Source organism: Engraulis encrasicolus, chromosome 17 (assembly GCF_034702125.1).
Source record: "Engraulis encrasicolus isolate BLACKSEA-1 chromosome 17, IST_EnEncr_1.0, whole genome shotgun sequence".
Lineage (NCBI taxonomy): Eukaryota > Metazoa > Chordata > Actinopteri > Clupeiformes > Engraulidae > Engraulis > Engraulis encrasicolus.
In genome coordinates, this window is record NC_085873.1 from 50,710,114 (window position 1) to 50,726,817 (window position 16,704).

At 47.6% G+C, this 16,704-nt stretch overlaps 1 protein-coding gene across 1 annotated transcript in view; it reads right to left on the reverse strand.

The window, feature by feature from the left end:
- The window catches only part of LOC134466916 (SEC14-like protein 1), a 47,002-nt gene that overhangs the window by 28,138 nt on the left and 2,160 nt on the right, over nucleotides 1-16,704 (reverse strand). The gene's annotated exons all lie outside the window — the stretch shown is intronic.

A 16,704-nucleotide genomic window follows, 5' to 3' on the forward strand; every position in this document is an offset into this window, starting at 1 on the left:
TGCAGTTAACTTGGGTTTGGGAGCACTCCCAAGGCTATTCATTACTTTTTCATTGCATATACCCCTGCATGAGGGACGAATGAAAAGTGTGTTGCAAACAGATATGATTCACTGTACTGCATTTTTTTATATAAATGGCACTGTACTACTATACATGTCATGGGTAAAATCGTATGTAATTTCTCAAAATTCTGCGCCAATGTCATTCTTTACTCATTGTTTCGCCTTTTTGCATTTACGCCCGTGAATTTCCACCACCCCCCCCCCCCCCCCAAAAAAAGGCCCGCGTGAAAAGCCCCCCCCAGAAAATAAACCCTGGCTGCCCCCATAGTTTCCAAAATTTCTGTGGGAAACACTGGGTGAAGTCTTAGTAGTTACTTGAGGCACTCATGTCATGTAATGTCATAGCAATGCTGTTATGATGTAATCGAGTTTCTTCATATGCACAGGTCATACAAGGAAATTGAAATGACGTTGTATGACCTGTGCATATGAAGAAACTGGCAACAAAAGCCGACTTGACTTGACATGACTTGACTTAAAACTTGGCTGTGGCTGGTAATACTTTCAGTCTCACTAGTTACAAGTTACTTATTCTTTGGTGAAATCACCGTAGCTGCAAGTAGCAAGAATGCAAGAATGTTCTATTCATATGCAAGAATATTCTACCAGCATTTGGCCAGTTGGCAGGCGCAAATGTCAAGCCCGGACACTCACACTACAGTTACACAATGAAGTTAACCAATCAGATGCATTACTGCCTCCACCAGCACTCACAGCAGGACAGGCAGGACACACACACACACACACACACACACACACACACACACACACACACACACACACACACACACACACACACACACAGTGTGTACGCTGTTCTAGTGCAAGGGTGAATATAATAAAGAAGCTCAGCATTTCTCCAGGCCTGCCAGTGAATGATTACACACACACAGACACAGACACAGACACAGACACACACACACACACACACACACACACACACACACACACACACACACACACACACACACACACACACTTCAATATTACATCACATGGGGTCAGCACATTCAGGCAGTCTCAGCTGTGTGTCCTGATACCAAAAAAATCCTTGTGTGTGTGTGTTTACATGCATATGCACGTGTGATTGTGCATGAGTGTATATGTGTTACACTGTGTGTGTGTGTGTGTGTGTGTATGTGTAAGACGTGTGTGTGTACATGTGTGCATTTGTGTGAGTGTGAATCTGTGAACTGTGCATGTGCTACGTGTTTGTGAGTGGGAATTTGTGTACTGTGTAGTGTTACACTCAGTGTGCATGTGTGTGTGTGTGTGTGTGTGTGTGTGTGTGTGTGTGTGTGTGTGTGTGTGTGTGTGTGTGTGTGTGTGTGTCTGTGCGTGTGTGAGAGAGAGAGAGAGAGAGAGAGAGAGAGAGAGAGAGAGAGAGAGAGAGAGAGAGAGAGAGAGAGAGAGAGAGAGAGAGAGAATGTGTCTACTGTACCGGTACATGTGTTACACTCAGTGTGTGTGTGTGTGTGTGTGTGTGTGTGTGTGTGTGTGTGTGTGTGTGTGTGTGTGTGTGTGTGTGTGTGTGTGTGTGTGTGTGATATGATCGTAAGTCTTTATCTGGTCCCTCCAGCTACTTCACAGCACTGCAAGAGAGTGTGCCAACTTCACTGAAGGCGCCCGATGGCCAAGCTCAATGTAAGGGTATCAGAGGTCACGCTCAACTTCTAGAATAAAATAACTTAAAGGGACACTCTGTGAGATTTTTAGTTGTTTATTTACAGAATTCATGCTGCCCACTCACTAATGTTACCTTTTTCATGAATACTTACCAGCACCATCAAATTCTAAGTATTCATTATGACTTGAAAAATTGCACTTTTCATACATGAAAAGGGGGATCTTCTCCATGGTCCGCCATTTTGAATTTCCTAAAATAGCCATTTTTAGCTGCAAAAATGACTGTAATTGGACCATACTAGAAAATATTTGTTTATTACTTAGTAAATGTTCATGTAAAGATCAAATTTGGCAATAGGCAGCCCAGTTTCAATAAGCAGCATAGTTGCAGTACCTTTTTTGACCATTTCCTGCACAGTGTCCCTAAAAAAATACAAACTTAAAAAGGAGAAAAAAATCCACACTCACAAGCTGAGTCTCATTATTTATTTAGCAATTACCAGCATGCCTACAAGCAGAGGTGTTTCGGCCCTTAAAGGTGGACTGTGTAATACTTTGAGTAGTTTTATTTCCTGAGGAGCTGTTTCCACGTAGCAGGATAATTTTTTAGCAGGGTAGTTTTTTCTCCTGTTGAGGTGTAAACGCAACATGTGGATAAAAATAAATTGTAACAAATACGTTTCAGCCCCCTAAACAGGATATTTTTTTTCTCCTGCTTTTTATACCTGGATTTTAAATATCTGCTACGTGGAAACCAATGCAACCAGGAGAAAAAATATCCACATATAAAAATATCCTGCTACGTGGAAACAGCACCTGAATGTATGCTGCCCATTCACAAATGTTACCTTTTTCAGGAATACTTAATACCACCACGACATTCTAAATATTCATTACGACTGGGAAAATTGCACTTTTCATACATGAAAAGCGGATCTTCACCATGGGCCGCCATTTTGAATTTCCAGCAATAGACATATTTGTCCAACTTTATTTTGGTCATCATACTAGTAAGTATTAGTTTATTACTCATATTCATGAAATGATCAAAATTGGCCATGGACAGTCCAGTTTCAATTATAGGTATTTCAAGTATCGTTGCGATACCTACTCTGGCCACCATCCTACACACTACTGCACCTTTAAGCCATCATTAAGGGCCGTACACACACGTCGCTGCTAGTTACTCGCTCAGCGAATGAACTCAATAGAATGACTATGTGTTCCAGCGAGACTAGCAGGCGAGTAGGCGTGTACTGTACAAGCAATGTGGGCGGATCCCGAGTTGAAAATATTTTATCTTCGAGCGAGGCGAGTAAGCGAGTAACCAATTGGAATGCAGAATTCGGTACTTCTCGCCTGTTCATTGGCAGTTATGAAAGAGTATGAAAGAGTGGCGAGTAGGCGAGCAAGCGAAAAGCTAGCTTTGTGTGTGTATGCCGCTTTAGTGTGTACGTGTGCAGATTTTTCTCCTCTTCAAGCTGAATTTAAAATCGCAACAACTGAGTCCATTGTGAGGGAGTAATCCCGGCTCTGATCTCACTACACACAAACTGGCCAAAGGACTTCACAACTGCAGTCCTCAAAACACTGTGTCCTGCTGCTGCAGATTGAAAGCATACAGGAGAAATCTAGTAAGTGGATGGCATAGGCTACGCAAGTGTGTGTGTGTGAGTGTGTGTGTGTTTGGGTCGGTGTGTGTGTGTGCACAGCTAAGAGAACAGCTCCAGCTGAGTTCTCTGTTCTTAATGCAATGACTCAGCTGAACACACACACACACACACCAGAGTCGGCTCCAGCGCACATCTCTTGGTGGGGCGTAGGTAAACAACGGTGGGGCACTGCCATTTGTCAAGTTTGAGTCAAGTTCACCTATAGAACTGGCGGCAGTCACGTTTAGTTCAACCTACCCACTGCACAGGCTGATCGCGCTACTACTGTGGAAAACACTTCCTCCTCCCTACCAATAAGTACACCAATATGTCTGCAAGCAAGATTGTTTAGTGCAAGGTGGAAACCACATTCAGCACAGACGCGATATGTGTCCAGGATTACACTGTACTTTTATAGGCCGTCAAGATACACAACATGGCAATTCACAGCAACAGGGGACGCTGATAACCCCAAGCGATACGAGCATTTTGGACAAAAACGCTATTTGATTTTGAGCTCTGCTTCTCAGCGTTCCTTTCACTACACCACTCCAAAATATAATATATAATATATATATATAATATATAATTATGCATTCAACAACGGAATAACACTCCACTGGGATTATGATTCATTCTGGTAGCCTGTGAAATAGCTAATGAAGCCAGACGTGGACATGCTATGGACCATGGACAGCTACCACCTCCGGTAGAAAAGACTAGAACCTAGAGTAGACAGTCAGAAAATAGGCACGGCATGGTGCGTCATTCGCAGACATCCCGATCTTCCAAAGAGCCGTCAAACTATCCCACTCATCCTCACTAAGCGTCATACCACTGACACCAATAGCGGACCCAGGCTAAATGTAGGTGGCATGGACGCTGAAATATTCTAAATGTAGCGGTTGCTAAAAGAGCCCTGTGCCTTTAATGACGAGGACTCTCGTGAACGCGCTTGGGGCACGAGCCGGGGGGTGTGCGAGCCGCGGGAGAGAAGTGAAGGAGAATCGGGAAGATGAAGTGAAGTAAAACGTTGTTGAAGATGAAGTGAAGTACGACCGGGGATCGTGGCGTGAATGAATGTTGGACGAGCTACAGTGAATTATCAGTTCGGTAATGTCAAATAGTTTTACTGTTGTCTCATGTCGTTTCGTTTTTGTCAGAAAAACGTTTGTTTTGTTAGCGCGCCGAGTAACGGTCCTGGCGTTGGAGTAGGGAGCTCCTATTAGCTTGTCGAGAGTAAACGGGAACGGTGGTACTGTATTTCGAGGAGCAGCGCGGTGACACCAGGAAGGGTGTAAAGGTGCGTGTGCCCGTTATACTGACCAAGTTTATCCATAGTTACTCCCTCACCTTAAGAGTCGTTATTTTTGTTTTGTTACTCTTCGCCGTAGCAATAGCTATCATTAGCTTCGTTGCCCTCTCTTCCTGAACGTTCTTAAGCTACAGTTGTCCTGTGAAGAACGGAGCGGGTTTCCCTAGCATCAGTCCGAGTGTTTTACCCTGCCATCCAGCCCAGCATCGTGACGGGATTTGGTCGTGGGTTGGTAACTATTCACACACACACACACACACACACACACACACCACCACACGTACACTTACCATAACATTCGCCGGGTCACCTGGACTGAACTGAACTGAACTGTTTCTCGTGTTGGCCCGTGCGACGTACACACACACACACGCACACACGCAACGCCCATAACACTCGCACTCTCGCAGGGTCTGAACTGAACTGAACTGAATTCGCGTTGACCCTCGAGACACACACGCGCCCATAACACTCGCAGGGTCAACTGGACCGAACTGAACTGAACTTGCGTTGACCCTCGCGACACACATCCACACACCCACACACCCACTGGTACAAAGAGAGAGACTTCGGGCCTCAGAGCGAGCCTCCACCACCCACACACACACGCACACACACACTGGTACAAAGAGAGAGACTTCGAGCCTCCGAGCGAGCCTCCACACACACACACACACACACGTTACCGTGCGCAGCACAGCCCACTGCCTACTGAAAGGTCCAAGTGATTGTACTGAGCCTACTCTCATGTAATTCCATGTTTTCATTTAACCCTCTGTAAAGTGTATTTGCCGCTCTGGTTTAAATGGTCAGGAATTAAGAAGTATTGTTATCAGACACTGAAGGTTGTTGTTTTGAGTATTGATACAATGTACTTTGATTGTTACTGCAAGGAGTGAACTTTTATGCCTATTTCAGAACGTGTTTGATATCTTTTCTGTTATATTGAGTATTATCACCTAAGAGGAATTCTTACATCTGGTTGGGAAAGTGTCAATAATACTTTAATAATTACATGTTGAGTATTCTTGTCTGGGGAGAATTCTTATATCTGGTGTTTACTACTTTGTTCATTACACATTGATTATTTTAACTGCCTTTTCCTTGCCTTCTTAATTGCCTGTGCTATAATATAGTTAGCAGTATTAAGTTGTGTGTCAGATATTTAGTATTGTAGCGCTTAAATCTGCTCTAGGCAGTAATAGTAGTTCTCCTCATAATCATTTTCAGGTTAATCTAGCCTACTCTATCCTGGGGGTAGGGGCGCCTCACTTGGGTAGCTGGTTTAGGATAGCAGTGGGGTGGCGACGGGTGGGCTGAGACACACCTCACCACATACACCTTCAGGCAGGCACCGGACATTACTGGAGCCCACTGTACCAAACCCGAGGGAGCTACCCAAGACAAACATTGCTGCCAGTCTGGGAGTAGTGAGGCCATTAGTATTGGGCGTGGGGGACCTAGATCCCGTCCCGTCCTGTACTCCCCACGGTACGAGATAATTTACCCCTACAAGGCGGCGGTATACTCCCGTCCGCTACATTTGGCGTCACGAACAGGATCACCCATAGTGCAACATTTTATTAGTCACCAGTTTAAGTCACTGCCTGTCCCCTGTCATAATTAGCGCCATTCCGAAGCAGCCATGGAAGAATTACAGAAACAATTTGAGGAATTGCAACTGAAATTCCTAGAGCAGTCCAGACAAGTAGCTTTGCTGGAACAGGCCAGGACTGACCAGAAGGAGGCTCTCGCAATGGCAAAACAGGTCATAGAGCAGAAAACGCCAGCTACTGTATACATACAGAGAGACAGGAAATGCCCCGATTTCAGTGGCAGTCAAGGCCAAGATGACATGTGCATAGAGGAATGGGTTGCGGCAGTAAAAGCACACTTGGCCGTATGCAGAACCCCAGCATGTGACCAAGTCGAACTAGTCAAGCAGCATCTGAGAGGCGAGGCTAAGACGACCGTGAAACTCGGTCTCGAAGAAGAGACATCAAATGTTGAGGCTGTTTTCAAACTCTTGGAGGGAGTGTATGGTGATAAAGTTCCGGTGGGTATCAGATTGAGGGACTACTACGACCGTAGACAGATGCCGAATGAGAGGATACGGGCCTACGGATACGACCTCCAAGAAAAACTCCGCCGTTTAAAGCGCCGTGACCCTAACTGCATTCCGAATCAAGAGGGCATGCTCAAAGAGCAATTTCTGTTAGGCCTCAGAGATGACAACCTGAGAAAGGAAATGAAGAGGCAAGCAAAAGAGAAGCCAACAGAGACGTTCAATCAGCTTATGCAGGCCGCCATTGATTGGTCGGAGGAGGAGGAGACCTCTCAGGTCCCGCGAGACAAAAGCCATGCCAGAGCTGTCAGCAACGTGGCCACAGAGGCAACACCTCCAGCCTTGTCATTGCAGGCACTACACGACTCCATTCAGCAGATAGCTGCGAGGCAAGAAGAGCTCTATAAAGCAGTACACGGCGGGGCTGAAACAAGAAGATACACAAAACCGCGCAATCCACCACTGCGGGACGAGGCCGGGCAGTACATCTGCTATACCTGCAATGAGCCAGGGCACACCAGCAAAAACTGCCCTCTGAACCGGAGAGGTATCGAAGTGACCCGCCCCCTACGTCGCCAGGATGGTCCTTCAGGAACTGGGGGAGGCAATGCAGAGTCATCGCACCCGGGGCCAGGCTCACCAGCCATCCGAAGTCACCAAGCGATACAACCAGCTGGGGCCCTAAGGGGAGGTGCCTTTGGAAACTGCCTGACGGTGGGGGTGAAGATAGCGGGCGTCCTCACTGAGTGCTTGCTGGACACCGGCTCAGAGGTGACCACCATCCGAGAATCCTTCTTTCGCGAGCACTTCGACGAATCAGCCCTGTCTTCAGCCCACTGGGTACAGCTCACTGCAGCCAATGGCCTGGACATCCCCCTTCTCGGATGCCTGGAGGCAGACATACACTGTATGGGCAAGTCAGTTGGCCGTAAATGCATCTTCGTCCTCAAGGATGAGAGCCCTGACGTCGAGGAGATGAAAGGCTTGCCGGGCATCCTAGGCATGAACGTGCTAAGCGACCTGAAAGATTTCCTTGGGCCCCGAGAAGGTGTAAAGAAGATGAACAAGTACAGAGGGACGGAGGCCCAGGTTCATCGCATACTGGCCGACATAAGGAGGGACACAGGCGCTCGGGCACAGTGTGACCGCATAGGCTATGTGAAAGTGGCAGGGAGAGAAGAGGTCACCATTCCCCCGCTAAGTGAGCGTGTCTTGGAGGGCCGGTGTGGGGCCACGTCAAAAGTCAGCTGCCAGGTACTAGTGGAAGCATCTTCTGGGGTGAGCCTACCTAAGAGTCTCCTTGTAGCCAATGTACTCGCTAAAACCAGCGATGGCCGTGTACCGGTCCGAGTTCTGAATTCCAGCCGGAGGCCTGTGACACTGAAACCTCGTGCCCGACTTGCCGTAGCGTACCGGCCACAGGAAGTGCTGCCGAAGGAACTAGTGGAGTTTGAGGAGAGAGGGCAAATCCTGCATGTGAAAGCGGTGGAGTCATTGTCAGCCACCAGCCAAGACTGCGCTTCCACCCAGCTACCAGTCCCAGTTCAGGCGGATCTCCAGAGACTCTCCAGTGCTCAATGCCGTAAGCTGACTGACCTGTTGACCAAGCACCAAGATGTATTCTCAAAGAATGACTCGGATCTGGGGTATACCACCTCTGTGACCCACACCATACACACGGGGGACGCACCGCCCATTAAGCAGCGCCATCGCCGTGTCCCTCCCCAGATTTTCCAGCAGTTCAAGAAGCACATCCAGGACCTGGTCTCACAACGAGTCCTCAGAGAGAGCCGTAGCCCCTGGGCCTCCCCGGCTGTGATCGTATTGAAGAAAGACGGCAGCGTGAGGTTCTGCTGCGACTACAGGAAGCTGAACCAGGTTACCTGCAAAGATGCCTACCCCCTCCCCCGTGTAGAAGAGTCTCTGGATGCCCTGGGGAAAGCACAGCTGTTCTCCACTCTTGACTTGACCTCGGGGTACTTCCAAGTAGCCATGGATGATGCAGACCGAGCTAAAACTGCTGTGACAACCCCTTTCGGCCTCTTTGAGTGGTCAAGGATGCCCTTTGGATTGTGCAACGCCCCGGCCACTTTCCAAAGACTGATGGGCGTGGTACTCGGAGACCTGGCGTTCGAAGTGCTGCTTATCTATTTGGATGATGTGATAGTCTTCTCCAATGATTTTGACACCCATTGTGAGAGACTAGAACTCGTCTTTAATAGACTGCGACAACATGGTCTCAAACTGAAGCCCAGCAAGTGCCACCTCCTGAGAGAGGAAGTTAAGTTCCTGGGCCATGTGATATCTGCTGAGGGGATCCATGTGGATCGGGAGAAAGTCCAAGCGCTAGAGACCTGGCCAACCCCCACGTCTGTGAAAGAGGTGAGGCAAGTCCTGGGGTTCATGAGTTACTACCGCAGATTTGTCCCCAGGTTCGCCCAGCTAGCCCGACCGCTCCATGCCCTAGTGGGAAAGACAAGCCAGACTCGTACAGCCGGACCCTTCACGTGGACTGCGGAATGCCAGCGTTCTTTTGAAGAGCTGAAACTTAGTCTGATGAGCCCACCAGTCCTTGCCTACCCTGACTTCAACTCGCCCTTCATCCTAACCACAGATGCAAGCCTTCACGGGTTGGGAGCAGTGCTGAGCCAGAAGCAGGAAGGAACTGAGCACGTCGTGGCGTTTGCTAGCCGTGGCCTACGGGGAGCAGAAAAGAACGACAGGAACTACAGCGCCTTCAAATTGGAGCTGCTCGCCCTCAAATGGGCGGTCACGGAAAAGTTCAAAGAGTACCTGATGTACTCCAAGTTCACAGTGGTGACCGACCACAACCCACTGCGCTACTTGGGTACCGCCAACCTGGGTGCGGTGGAACAGCGCTGGGCCGCTCAGCTGGCAGAATACGACTTTGAAGTTTGCTACAAACCCGGGCGCCTAAACACAAATACTGACGTCCTGTCGAGGATACAGGTGGGCACGGAACCAGATGAGGAAGACTCTGGAAAAGACTTCATATGCCTTGGGCCTGAAGAGGTACGAGCATGCCTGTGGCCGGGTCAGAAGGACATCACTCCTCAGAGCGCCACACAGAGTGCAGTCAGGGCAGTAGTGACCGGTTTCAGCTGGACAGAGTTGGAAATGGAGCAAAGAAAAGACCCCAGAGTGCAACCTGCGCTGGCAGCCGTGAGGGATCAACAAAAGCCTTCGGGGACAAGTCTGCATGAGGCCGACCCAAAACTCCAGCGGCTGTTTAAGCAGTTCGACCGACTCAGCCTCCACAAGGGCGTTCTGTTCCGTACGATCACTGACCCCAGGGACGGAGAGAGAATACGGCAACTGGTTGTCCCCGAAAGCCTGCAGCGTAGAGCCTACGAAGGGCAGCACGACCATGGTGCCCATTTCAAGCAACGCAGCACCCTAGAGACAATGAGGCGGAGCTACTACTGGCCCACCATGACCCAGGATGTCCAGGGCTGGGTTAAAAACTGCAAGCGCTGTGCCCTGGCCAAAGACCTCTTCCCCAAGACCAGAGCACCCATGACCTGTACTAATGTTTCCGCGCCCCTGGAAGTAGTTGCCATGGACTACACCCTGCTCGAACGCTCCAGTGGGGGCTTTGAAAATGTGTTGGTCATGACTGACATGTTCACGAGGTTTACCGTCGCCGTGCCCACCAGAAATCAAACGGCCCACACCACGGCCAAGAACCTCGTGAAGCACTGGTTTGCTCACTACGGCTGCCCGGCACGCTTACATTCCGACCAGGGGAGGTGCTTCGAGGCCAATGTTATCAAAGAACTTTGCCGCATCTACAAGATAGCCAAGAGCCGCACTACCCCCTACCACCCGCAAGGTAACGGCCAATGTGAGCGATTCAACAGGACTATGCACGAAATGCTGCGCACTCTGCCCGCTGACAAAAAAAAAGAGGTGGGACGAACACCTGCCAGAAATTGTAATGGCGTACAATAGCCGTCCCCATTCCTCTACCGGATACCCACCTTTTTACCTGATGTTTGCCAGGGACCCTCGGTTGCCTATGGAGGTCCTGGGAGGAAAAGACCTGGAGGAAGAGGATATGGACAATTTGGATGACTGGGTAAAGGCCCACCATGACAGATTCCGGACGGCGGTGGAGGTGGCACATGCTGCGGCAGAGGGTGCATCAAAGAGGAGGAAGCGGGCCTATGACAGAAGGTCTGCAGGTGCCCTCCTCAGGTCCGGCGACCGTGTGCTCCTACGTAACCATTCCCACCGTGGTCGAAATAAAATAGGAGACAAGTGGGAGCCTCATCCTTACATTGTAATGAACCAAAACCACGGTGACATCCCTGTCTTCACCATAAGGCCAGAGAAAGGCGGCCCCTCGAAAGTGGTCCACAGAGACCAACTGAAACTCTGCACCTTCCCGACTCAAAGGGGCAACCCCCGTGAACGTCGACCCGCTGCCAGCTCTACCTCTGACTCAGACTCTGATGGCCCTGACCTCCTCGGCCTCCGGGCCTTCTCCCCTACACAACACACGGCTGGGGTGGAAATAGCTGGGGATGGAAGTTCGGGGGAGGGACCAAGTGGGGCTGGTGGGTTTAGGACGGGTGGCATAGCATCTACGGGTGGGTCAGATGCGGGTAGTGAGAGTGATGGGGTGGTTGAGCCTAGGCGCTCTGCAAGGTCCAACAGGGGTACCCTCCCTGCAAGGTTTAATGACTATGTGATGGAGTAATATGTTCTTATGCACTTACTTGTTCTCAGGTTCATCTTACCGCATTCTTGATGTTTTAAATTTGTTACCTGTGTTTTATTACTTACCTGTTGCACTAATGTGAAAGGGCCGTATGTAATAACCTCTCCAGGGTGTTCCTTTACTTACCTGTGTATTTACCAATGTTGAATACTTACCAGTGTTTTACTTATCCGTGTTGATGTAGACCCTGAGGATTGTAACATGCATGTTAAGGGTACTAATGTTTTATCTTGTTTTTTTGTTGTGTTGTCTTTCAGAAATCCCGTCACCTTTTGATGCTGGATGGTATGGCAGGGTTTCGCAGGGGGGAATGTAGCGGTTGCTAAAAGAGCCCTGTGCCTTTAATGACGAGGACTCTCGTGAACGCGCTTGGGGCACGAGCCGGGGGGTGTGCGAGCCGCGGGAGAGAAGTGAAGGAGAATCGGGAAGATGAAGTGAAGTAAAACGTTGTTGAAGATGAAGTGAAGTACGACCGGGGATCGTGGCGTGAATGAATGTTGGACGAGCTACAGTGAATTATCAGTTCGGTAATGTCAAATAGTTTTACTGTTGTCTCATGTCGTTTCGTTTTTGTCAGAAAAACGTTTGTTTTGTTAGCGCGCCGAGTAACGGTCCTGGCGTTGGAGTAGGGAGCTCCTATTAGCTTGTCGAGAGTAAACGGGAACGGTGGTACTGTATTTCGAGGAGCAGCGCGGTGACACCAGGAAGGGTGTAAAGGTGCGTGTGCCCGTTATACTGACCAAGTTTATCCATAGTTACTCCCTCACCTTAAGAGTCGTTATTTTTGTTTTGTTACTCTTCGCCGTAGCAATAGCTATCATTAGCTTCGTTGCCCTCTCTTCCTGAACGTTCTTAAGCTACAGTTGTCCTGTGAAGAACGGAGCGGGTTTCCCTAGCATCAGTCTGAGTGTTTTACCCTGCCATCCAGCCCAGCATCGTGACGGGATTTGGTCGTGGGTTGGTAACTATTCACACACACACACACACACACACACACACCACCACACGTACACTTACCATAACATTCGCCGGGTCACCTGGACTGAACTGAACTGAACTGTTTCTCGTGTTGGCCCGTGCGACGTACACACACACACACGCACACACGCAACGCCCATAACACTCGCACTCTCGCAGGGTCTGAACTGAACTGAACTGAATTCGCGTTGACCCTCGAGACACACACGCGCCCATAACACTCGCAGGGTCAACTGGACCGAACTGAACTGAACTTGCGTTGACCCTCGCGACACACATCCACACACCCACACACCCACTGGTACAAAGAGAGAGACTTCGGGCCTCAGAGCGAGCCTCCACCACCCACACACACACGCACACACACACTGGTACAAAGAGAGAGACTTCGAGCCTCCGAGCGAGCCTCCACACACACACACACACACACGTTACCGTGCGCAGCACAGCCCACTGCCTACTGAAAGGTCCAAGTGATTGTACTGAGCCTACTCTCATGTAATTCCATGTTTTCATTTAACCCTCTGTAAAGTGTATTTGCCGCTCTGGTTTAAATGGTCAGGAATTAAGAAGTATTGTTATCAGACACTGAAGGTTGTTGTTTTGAGTATTGATTAGGGATGTTAACCGGTAACCGGTTAACCGGTAATCGACCGGTTCAACTTTAACCGGTTAAAATGTTCTGCCATTGGTTAACCGGATGTAATAATATTAATAATTATAATAGTAATTTCCTCCCAAAAAACGATCATTTTGAGATTTTAGTATGATAATTCAGCATTTTCCATCTGGCAACAATGGCTGGACATGGCAGGTCCTGTCTGCGCAGCAAAAAAAAAGGATTGTGAAAAATAAAAATGAAAAAAATCAGTGCTGTGCATATCAGGCACGCAGACGTTTTAAAATGTAAGATTACCGGTTAACCACCGGTTAATGAGTCTCGGTAACCGGTTAAGAGTTTTTTCAATTTTCGCCATCCTACACAATGTACTTTGATTGTTACTGCAAGGAGTGAACTTTTATGCCTATTTCAGAACGTGTTTGATATCTTTTCTGTTATATTGAGTATTATCACCTAAGAGGAATTCTTACATCTGGTTGGGAAAGTGTCAATAATACTTTAATAATTACATGTTGAGTATTCTTGTCTGGGGAGAATTCTTATATCTGGTGTTTACTACTTTGTTCATTACACATTGATTATTTTAACTGCCTTTTCCTTGCCTTCTTAATTGCCTGTGCTATAATATAGTTAGCAGTATTAAGTTGTGTGTCAGATATTTAGTATTGTAGCGCTTAAATCTGCTCTAGGCTGTTAAAGTAAGTAATAGTAGTTCTCCTCATAATCATTTTCAGGTTAATATCTAGCCTACTCTATCCTGGGGGTAGGGGCGCCTCACTTGGGTAGCTGGTTTAGGATAGCAGTGGGGTGGCGACGGGTGGGCTGAGACACACCTCACACCACATACACCTTCAGGCAGGCCCCGGGACATTACTGGAGCCCACTGTACCAAACCCGAGGGAGCTACCCAAGACAAACATTGCTGCCAGTCTGGGAGTAGTGAGGCCATTAGTATTGGGCGTGGGGGACCTAGATCCCGTCCCGTCCTGTACTCCCCACGGTACGAGATAATTTACCCCTACAAGGCGGCGGTATACTCCCGTCCGCTACATACAGTAGTTTGTCTCGAGGATGGGCATTTCAAAGAATGTCAGACGAGCCGAACCTCAAAGCGAGTAGTCTATTAATACAGCGTTTGATTTTTTTTTTTAAACTATGCGTCGTTAGGACAGCAAAACAACATATCAATTGGGCGCCACTGGCGAAGTGAACACAAAGACGCAAGACCAAAATCCAGGAACCCACTGCCCCTGTGTTCTGTTGCCAAAATCACTCCTGATGAATTGTTCATCTTTGAGACATGTACCCATTGCTAAGTAGTCATTCAAACATTCTCGCTAGTTGCAGGTTAAGCTTACGCCTGAAATGTGAAGTGAAAACACTGTAAAACACATACATTGTGCAAACCGATCTATTTTTCAACAACTCATCTTGACAACCTGCCTACTCCGCTGTCCTTATGACATTTAAATAGCCTTGAGGGAGTTTTTTCAAACTCTTCATAGAGGAAAGTAAACGCAAAACGTGATGAGCATGGGCACAGAGTTTAATGTGGCAAAATCTTTTAAAAGAATAGAGCTACTACATCTGATAAGCGCACCAATGGGTAGCCAAACTTCAAAGCCAAACTTAGCCAAACTTCAAAGCATGAGGGGCTATAGTAACAACAATCGCACAGGCAAAATAAAATAGACCCAAGTTCAAGATGCCACGGCGGGCAAATTTAACAATCAAATCTCCTTACCTTAAAATGGCTGTCTTACAGTGCTTCTTCTCGCAATTATTCACACCGTTTGACATATCCAACCCAGCTAGCAAACTGCTACATTGTTTTGCTTGTTGTCTCAATTCCACCTCCAGCAGGCTAGATGACAATGTCATCATGACATTTTTGCATACCCACATCCAGGAAAATATGTCATACGTGGGATGGGTTACTTATGTTGTTTTAATCTGAAATTTTAGAGACGATATATACACAAATCAATAATGTATTATTATCCATTATTATTTTACATGTTGAGGCGAGATATCGCGCCGCTCAGTAGGGGGAATGGGTTGTACGTACACAACGGTACGGTGTGCCTATTGAAGGACAAAACTGCTTGGCTTTAAACCCACATATTGTCCACATGCCGATGTCCATTAGTGCCCAGATGGACTAAATGCAATCAAAAACCAAAATATATGTTCCCCAATATTTAATTGCATTTGCTGTTTACTTTTGCACGTGTAATTTTAAATAAGGATTATTAACAATTTAAACAGTCAAAATGCGAATGGTTTTAAAGTATGTTATTAATATTTTTTTTGTTCCTGTGTTGGTGTGCTGGGCAACCCAGTGGCCTACTTAGGGGGTGTCACTCAATGCCTACAAATAGCCCCCCCCCATAGCGCCGACGAGCTGGACTCATAAAAAAACCACCACACAACACACCCGACCACACAACACACACACATCACACACTCACACACACACAGCCCCACACAACAGCACACACACACACACTGACACCACACCACACACACAACCGACACGTGAGCAGTTAAACATTGAATTGTACTGAAGTGAAGAGGGAGCAGACTGTTTCCCTGATTCAAAGTCTAGGAGCCTGTTGTGCATGCGATGCTTCGCCGCACACACACACACGCGACGCACCATGGCCGCAAACTACTCACACACCACACACACACAGCACCCACACACACACACACTGTGATTTGTAAGGGGGGGTTGCCCCCTCTCTCTGGTCTTGAATATCTCTCTACTTCTTCTATATGATTCTATATTCCTGGTGCACATGTAACTACATTGATTATTGCATAGGCCCCTTACACACCAACCCGTTCTACCACTCAGATACGTTGTACCTAGCCAATAGTCAACTGTAAAAACTTTAATACCATAGTAGCTAACAACAACCACTATGGCAGTGGCACAGGGCCTTTACGACTTAGTACACTGCCATTCCTGTATTAACAGCTAATTAATAACCATGGGGTTAACAGCTTACAGTATACCCCCCCATATGTTTTTGACAAATCGCAACCTGCCCCATTCATACACACGCCACAAGACACACACATCACACACACAAACACAACTACACACAACAACATCACACCACACACACACACACTACACTAACGCTATGAATAGCCTTTACCCGTCCAATGAAGAGTTCGAACGGGTACTTGATAGACCCTGACTGGGGACTGGTACAGTGTCTGCAACCATTCCGCCGCTGCCAGTCCACTCCACACAACGACACACACACACAGAGAGACCACACACAGACACTCCTCACACCACAGCACCTGCTAGCTGCTGTGCCATTGCCTGTTAGTGAACACAGATGAACAACAAACCAATAACACTGCCAGACCTTTCCAAGGCCAAGTGTTGGCACACTAAGAAATCATATTAAAAGACCATAATGACAATACAGGTACACATTCAATGTTTACACTAACATGAACAACGGCCTGGCATACACATAAGCCTTATACTAAACATAACATACACACAACACAACACAACACAACACATAACACAAACTTCTGCTTACTTACTAACATCCCTTATTTGTTTCACACAAGAAGATCCCAAAAAACATTTGGAAATTTAAAAAAATTTTT